The sequence below is a fragment of the Sturnira hondurensis genome, unplaced genomic scaffold, assembly GCF_014824575.4.
Source record: "Sturnira hondurensis isolate 20B ecotype Veracruz unplaced genomic scaffold, ASM1482457v3 Scaffold0022305, whole genome shotgun sequence".
In the NCBI taxonomy this organism is placed as follows: Eukaryota; Metazoa; Chordata; class Mammalia; order Chiroptera; family Phyllostomidae; genus Sturnira; species Sturnira hondurensis.
The window spans coordinates 943,450-951,897 of record NW_028094936.1 but is presented as its reverse complement, the minus strand read 5'-3'; positions in this window follow the sequence as shown (position 1 = coordinate 951,897).

Here is an 8,448-nt window from a genome sequence, read left to right as displayed (position 1 = left end):
GTTTTCTTGATTTCCCAAGGTCACTTGTCTTGAGCTGTTGTTTAAGTTGGTTCTGCATTTGTCTTTGTGTTTTGATTGTTGTTGGGTCTTTCTTAGTTGGATCCTTCCTACAAGCTGGTTAACTGAGGGTCACTCTGTCCACCTCCTTTTGTATTTTGTTGCACTGGTTAGGGCAGGTTGTGTTGAAGCTAGTCCATCTATGTGTACAAGGTTTTGAGGATTCTCTTTTGGTCTTCTTCATTTCTTTTATACTTGGTAGTTACTCCACTATTTAGTTGTATTTCCTGATAAATCCTGGTTGAGGTTTATGTGGTTTCCACTGCCTCCTTCACTTTCTTCTGTTGTTATATGTTGTTGGTTCCTTTGTCGTTGGGTTTCCTCTTCCAGTGGGTATCCTGGTGTTCTCCACTTCCACCTACTTTTTTTGTGATCAGTTGACAGGGAAGGCAAACTGGTTTTAAGACGGCAAGAGAGTATTCTATGATATTTACAATAGCATTCAGTAGAGAAGAGATAGGAGATCCTTTGGCTATTTACAGTGTTAACTTTGATCTTCCACCCTCCTAGCCAGTTTTAAGAAAGGATAGAAAGAAGATAGGACTCTTGTTGGGGAGGGAAGGATTGTGAGTTGGATCTAGAAAACAGTGAGATTGTGGGAGGTCAGATTCTGAGGTAAGGTGAGAGTAAAGGGTAGTAAATAGGTATAGTGTGTGCAAGAATAGAGTGAACCAGTATAGTAATAGAGTTCAAGAAACTGTGAAGTAGTCTAAGATCTTGGAGAGGTGTTGTGAAGTATTTACAATTGTATGGAACAGCTATTATTTGCAATAATATTAGAGCAACAATCATATAACAGAATCCATGTGATTTGCATAACAAGAATAAGGGGTATAAGAGTTTGAGTAGTTTGCTAAAAGAACAAAAGTGGAGTGAAAGACATACATTAGCAATACACTGTGAAAGAGAAAACAGGGAAACCTGTCAAATGATACAATACAACCAGCCAAGCAAAGAAGACTATACAGAAAAATGAATAATACACAAATACTATTAAAATAAAAGATGTAAGAATAATAAAAAATAATAATACAAAATATACAGTAACTTGCAATTTTTCTGCAATAGAAAAGTGAAGTTTGTCTCACTGTGTGAACTGTTGGGATGCCCCCTCTTTGGGTTCAACTCTGGTCCTTTCACAGTTCCAATTCCCAGTTTGTTTCTTTTTTTTTGGTCTCACTTGTGGGTATTTAAAAAAAGCAGTAGGAGGGAGGAAGGAGAGATAAAATTGGAAAGAAAGGGAGAAGCAATAAAGCAAGAAAGATGAAAAGAGAGGAAACAGGCTTTAAAAGTAAAAGAATAATAAAAATTAATAAATACTAAAAAATTAAAAGAAAGGAAACAAAACGAAATCCCTCTTGTTGGTTTCAGACTGGCCAAACTGTTTTTTGGGGTTTTGCTGGCTGAAGCAGGCTGCAGGGCAAATGGTATGGCTTTTCTCCCATAGGGATATGTACTCAGCCAGTCTAGCACACACTCTCTCTAGAGCTAGTAGGGTACCCCTGCCCTGGCGCCTTTGGTGTGATATCCAGGTCTTTCTCAGATGCCCTTTTCCCAGGTTTACCGCTATGGGCTGGGGTGTAGGTTCACTCTTTGCCACGCTGCCTTAGTCCCTTCCTATATGGGGGTATGCAGGGTCTTCCCCATGATCATCTGTGCCAGCTCTGGATGGCTGCCGGGCTGGGAGGGGAGTAGGCTGAGAAGCTGTTGCAGGAGAATTCACCAAGCATTTTTCTTTTTGAGAAATTCCTTTTACTCAAGCCTGCCACTCTGTACAGCCCAATTCTCTAGCCAGTCCAGTGACTGTTGGAGTCAATGAGTGTCACTGTGCAATTCTCAACTCCCCCAAGCTGGACACCACAGATTCTGCAGGTGATCACAGCCCCTTTGTGTTTGCCTTTTTGTCCTCATTCCCCTCTTTGAGACTTCAAGTAACCAGGTCTCTCCTGGTGCTGATTAAACCTTGTTTGGCCAGGGAGGGAGGAAGCAATTGACCTGGCTCTCTCCCATAGACTCTGTGGCAGGCCCACCACTCCCAAGGAGTCTGTGGTAGACCCATAGCTGCTGCCAGGGCCTGGGGCTAGAGCCACCCATGTTCCCTAGCTTCCAACAAACTACTTTAATTGTGGGTCAGGTCCTCGGATAGGGGTATGTGAGAGTCAACAACACATTTATGTTTATCTGTCTCCTTTTTTTCCTTCCCTCCTTTTCTCTCTAAAAATTATATAAATAATATTTTATTAAAAGAACTGTATATATGCTGCCTACACAACATCTATTTCAGATCAAAAGACACACTCATACACAGAATAAATGTAAAAAGACAGAAAAATATATTTTATGTAAATGGAAACAAAAAATCTGACATGCTAATTTTTATATTGCACACAATAGACTTTAAGTCAAAGGCTATAACATGAGACAAAGAAGGACATTTTATTATGAGAAAGGATAAATGCAACAAGAGAATATAACTCTTATAAACATTTATGCCCCAGCATAAGATCACTACAATATGTAAAACAAATATTGATGGACATAAAGAAAAAGATTGACAATAATGCAATAATAGTAGGGGAGTTTAAAATCTCATCAGCATCAGGGAATAGATTATTCAGAGAGAAAAATCAGCATGAAAATAGCTATCTTAAATGATACAGACAAGGAGGAATTTATTGATATTTTAGTGACATTTCAACCTAAAGTTTCAGAATACACATTCTTTCAAGAGCAAGTGGAATATTTTCCTGGATAGAACACATTTTGGCCACAAAACAAGGCTCAATAAGTTTTTTTAAACTCCTTTTTAAAATTGGTTTTCAAGTGCATAGATTGAAAACTATGCTCCATCACTTTCCCATGCTCCATCCATCCCCAATTCCCACCCTCAGTACTATACCTTTTTGGCTTTGTCCATGGTCCTTTATATATACTCCTTGAAAACTCTTCCCTTTCTTTCCCCCATGATCACCCTCTTTTTTTCCCTCTGGTCACTATTCTTTACTTCAGAGTCTCTGGTTCTTTTTTGCTCATTTTTTAATTTTGTTGATTAGGTTCCACTTATAGGTGAGATCATATGGTATTTGTCTTTCATACCTCGTTTATTTCACTTAGCACAATGCTCTCCAGATCCACAACTACCCTCCATGCTTTCATGAAGGGTAAGAGTTCCCTCTTTGATCTGCTGCATAGTATTCCACTGTGTAAATGTACCACAGTTTTTTAATCTACTCATTTACTGATGGGTACTTAGGTTGCTTCCAGCACTTGGCCATTGTAAATTGTGCTGCTATGAACATTGCAGTGCATAGATTGAAGTGCACTTCTGAAGTGGTACCATCAGGGTTCTTAGAGTTTAATTTCAGCAGTAAAATTTCCAATTCAATAGGCAGTTCCATTTTTAGTTTTCTGAGGAAGTTCAAAAGTATTTTCCACTCATTGTTGATTATATATATATATATATATATATATATATATATATATATATATAATGGCCATTCTGTCGAGTGTGAATTGGTATCTCACTGTGGTTTTAATTTGTATCTCTCTGGTGGCTAGTGATGTTGAACATCCTTTCATACATTTGCGGGCTTTCTGCATGTCCTTCTTAAAGAAGTGTCTCTTCAGGTCCTTTGCCCACTTTGTAATCTGATCGCTTGTCTTCCTGGAATGGAGGTGTATGAGTTCTTTATATAATTTGGAGCTCAAACCCTTATCTTTTTTTTAAATAAATATTTTTTTTATTTATCTTTAGAGGGGAAGGGAAGGGGAGAGGAAGGAAACAGCAATGTATGGTTGCTTCTCGTGTATCCCTTGCAGGGAACTGGCTCCTGCTGGAAACTGACCTGCAACCCAAGCATGTGCCCTGACTGGGAATTGAACCGCGATCGTCTGGTTTGCAGGCCCGCACTCAATCCACTGAGCTACACCAGCCAGGGTCAAACCCTTATCTTAAGTATCTTTGGAAAATATATTTCCCATACAGTTGGTTCCCTTTACATTTTGCTGATGTTTTCTTTAGCCTTGCCAATTTTTATTTTAATGAAGTCTCATTTGTCTATTCTTTTCTTTATGTCCCTTGCTCTAGAGAACATATCAAGGAAAATATTGCTGTATGAAAGATCTGAGATTTTTCTGCCTATATTCTCCTCTAGGACTTTTATGGTGTCATGACTTATTTAAGTTTTTCATCCATTTTTTATTTTTGTTTTTGTGTATGGTATAAGTTGGTGATCAACTTTAATTTTTTTTGCATGTAGCTGTCCAGTTCTCCCAACATCATTTTTTGAAGAGGCTATTTTTACTCCATTTTATGCTTCTTCCCCCTTTGGAAAATATTAAATGACCATAGAGACTTGGGTTTATTTCTGGCCTCTGTGTTCTGTTCTATTGGTGTATGTGTCTGTTCTTATGCCAGTACTAGGCTGTTTTGATTATCGTGTCCTGGTAATACAATTTGATGGCAGGTATTGTGATTCCTCCTACTTTATTCTTTTTTCTTAAAGTTGTTGTGACTATCCACGGTGGTATATTTTTTTCATGTAAATGTTTCAAATATATGTTCTATATCTGTGAAATATGTGATTGATATTTTAGTAGAGATTTCATTGAATGTATACATTTTGGGGGTAGTATGGACATTTTCATAATTTTAGTTATTAAAATCCATAATCAGGGTACTTGCTTCCAGTTGTATGTGTCTTTCTTGATGTCCTTCTTCAGTGTTGTGTACTTTTCTGATTATAAGTTTTTTGCCTCACAAGGTTCAATAGATTTAAGAAGAGTAAAATCACATGAAGCACAATTGATTATAATTGTATGAACCTAGAAATCAATTACAAGGAAAAAAACTGAAAAAATGCGCAAACATATAGATGATAAATAATATGCCACTAAACAATGAACGAGTAAACAACAAGATCAAAGAAGAAATTATAAGATACATTGAGACACATAAAAGTTGGAACACAAGTCAAAATTTAAGAGACACAGCTCCAGAAGATCTAAGAGTAATTTCACAGCTATACAGGCTTACACCAAGAAGCAATGGACATCTCAAACAGTCTAATTGTATATCTAAAGTAACTAGAAAAAGAAGAACAAAGAAAGCCCAGAGTAAGTAAAAGAAAGCATTAAAGATCAAAGCAAAAATAAATGAAATAGAATATTCAAAAATACAAAAGATTAATAAAAGCAAGCCTGCTTTATTGAAAAGATAAACAAAATTAATAAACCATTATTCAGACTCATCAAGAAAAAAAAGAGGTTCCAAATAAATAAAATCAGAAATGAAAGAGAAGCAACCACTGACACGACAGAAATACAAAATATAATAAGAAAATTCTGTACAGAATAATATGCTACCAAATTGGAAACCTAAAAGAAATAAAAAATTCCAAGAAACAGCTTTCTAGGTCTTTATCAGGAAGAAACAAAATATAGATAAATAAATACTAACAAAGTTGAACCAATAATCAAAAACTCCCAACAAACAGAAGTCCTAGATCACAAGGTTTCCCAAGTGAATTTTACCAAGCCAGCAAAGAAAAATGAACACCTATCCTGTTCAAATTATTCCAAGAAATAAAAAAATAGGTTAGGTTTCTAAGGTCCTTTAATGAGATCAGAATTGCCCTAATTTCAAAACCAAATAAAATATTTAAAAAACAATATTGTAAGCCACTATTCCTGATGAACAGAGATGCAAATTATTCAATTAAACCTTAGCAAACCAAATTTAGCAATATATTAAAATGATTATGCACTATAATCAAGTGGAATTTGTTTAGGTTCTCAATATCTGCATACCAACTAACATTATGAATGCATAAACAAAAGAAAGAATTAAAGTTATATGATCATATCAATATAATCATAAAAAATAACAAAATTCAACATATATTTATGGTAAAAACTCTTTAAAAAGTTGGAATAGAAGGAACATAATAAATGCCACATAGGGAAAACTCAAAGCTGACTTCTTATTTAATCATGAAAATTAAAGCATTTTCCTTAAGATCAGGAATAAGACTAGGATGTCCATGTTTACCACTTTTATTCAACATATTATTGGAAATTCTAGCTACAGCAATCTGACAAAAAAAAGAGAAGAAAACAAGCATTAAAATTGGAAAGAAAGAAGTAAAACTGAGACTATTTGCAGATGTCCTCATACTATATAGAGACAGCTCTAAAGATTACACCAAAATTTATAACCACTGATTAATTAATTTGGTAAATTAGCAAAATACAAAATTAATATTCAGAAATTGGTAGCATTTTTATACACAAATAATCTATAAACAGTTATAAAGATAAATTTGAAAAACATCCCATTCACAGTTTTATCAAAAAATATCTAGGAATAAATTGAACCAAGATGGCGAAAAATCTGTACTCAGAAAACTATAAAATGATTAAGAAAGAAATTAAAGAAGATGCAAATAAATGGATGCAGTCACCATGCTCATGGATAGGGAGAAATAACATTGTTAAAATATCCACACTACTCAAAGCAATCTATAGGTCAAATTAAATCCTTATTAAAATGTCAATAGCATTTTTTGCAGAGCTACAACAAATAGTTCTAAAATTTATGTGGAGCTACAAAAGGCCCAGGAGAGCTACAGCAACCTTGAGAAAGTAGAAAACATCATACTACCTTAGAGAAAACTATACTGTAAGGCTGTATTAATCTAAATGACATGGTATTTGAACAAAACCAGACACATATGTCAATGACTCTGTATAGTGATCCCAGAAATAAACTCACATCTGTATTTTAAATTAATCTATCACAAATGATACCATAATATACAATGAGCTAAAGACTGTCTTCTCAATAAGTGGTATTGGGAAAACATGTAAAAGAGACATGTAAAAGAGTGAAACTGTATTAATTGTTTACACCATACACAAGAATAAACTCAAAATGGATTAAAGACATATGTAAAACCCCAAACCATTAAACTCTAGAAGAAAACATAGACAATTATTTGACATTGCTCTTAGTAATACATTTTTGGATATGTCTCCTGGGGTAAGGGAAATAAAAGAAAAAATAGATATATTAGACTATACCAACTAAAGAATTATGGCACAGCAAGGAAACCATCAACAAAATAAAAATACAACTAGTGAATGAGAGAAGATATTCACTTATGATGTATCTAGTAAGGTGCCAATATCCAAAATATATAAAGATCAAATTTTTATGACATAAAAAAGAATGAAATCTTGCCACTTACGATAACATGGATGGACCCAGAGAATATTATGTTCAATGACATAAGCCAGAGAAAAAAAGACAAATACTATATGATTATACTTACATTTGGAACTGAGTAAGCAAAATAAACAAGCAAAATTAAAACAAACTCATAGATAGAAAACATTTTATGGTTGTAATATGGGAGAAAAGTTGAGGTTGTTGAAAAGGAAAGGGCTTAAGATGTAAAATCTGGCAGCTATGAAAACAAGCCCAGAGATGTAAAGTTATATTGTAGTAACTATGTATGATGCCAGATGGGTACTAGACTTACCAGGTTGATCACTTTGTAAATTATATAAATATCTAATCAGTATATTTTATACCTGAAACTAATATAATAATATAAGTAATTTTTAGAAAAGAAAAAATTTAGAGTAAAAAATAATCTAGATTAGAGTTTTTCAAACATCTCCTGTAAATGGCCATGAATTAAATACAAGATATTTTGGGTCAATTAATAAAATTGAGGAGTCTGAAGGTAATTTTTTATATTTGTTATGTATCATTAAAATGCTTTTCTTGATTTTTTCAATGATTTACAAATTTGTAAACAATTCTTAGGTGGTAGCCATTACTAAAATAGATAGTGGGATAGATTTGGCCCATAGGCCAACATTTATAAACTCCTGGTCTGGAAAAAATATTAGAGTGAATATAAAAAGATAAAGTTATATAAATAAAAACAACATGCTGATATTAGGTTTAAAGAATAATCCTCAGAAGCATAAAATGAGAGAGACAAGGCTTCAAAGTAGAATGAGTTTATTCCATGGACCACAAATGAGAAATGTGTGAAAACTTGGCAAAGAATGCCAGTTTTGTTTCCTCCTTTCCAATTTGGATGCCTTTTATTTCCTTTTCTTGTCTGATCACTGTGGCTAGAACTTCTAATACTATATTGAATAGAAGTGGTGAAAATGGGCAACCTTGTCTTGTTCCTGATCCTAGTGGAAAAGATTTTAATTTTTGCCCATTGAGTATGATGTTGGCTGTAGGTCTTTCATATATGGCCTTTATTATATTGAGGAATGTTCCCTCTATTCCCATTTTTCTGAGTACCTTTATCATAAATGGGTGTTGAACCTTATCAAAACCTTTTTCTGCATCTATTGATATGATCA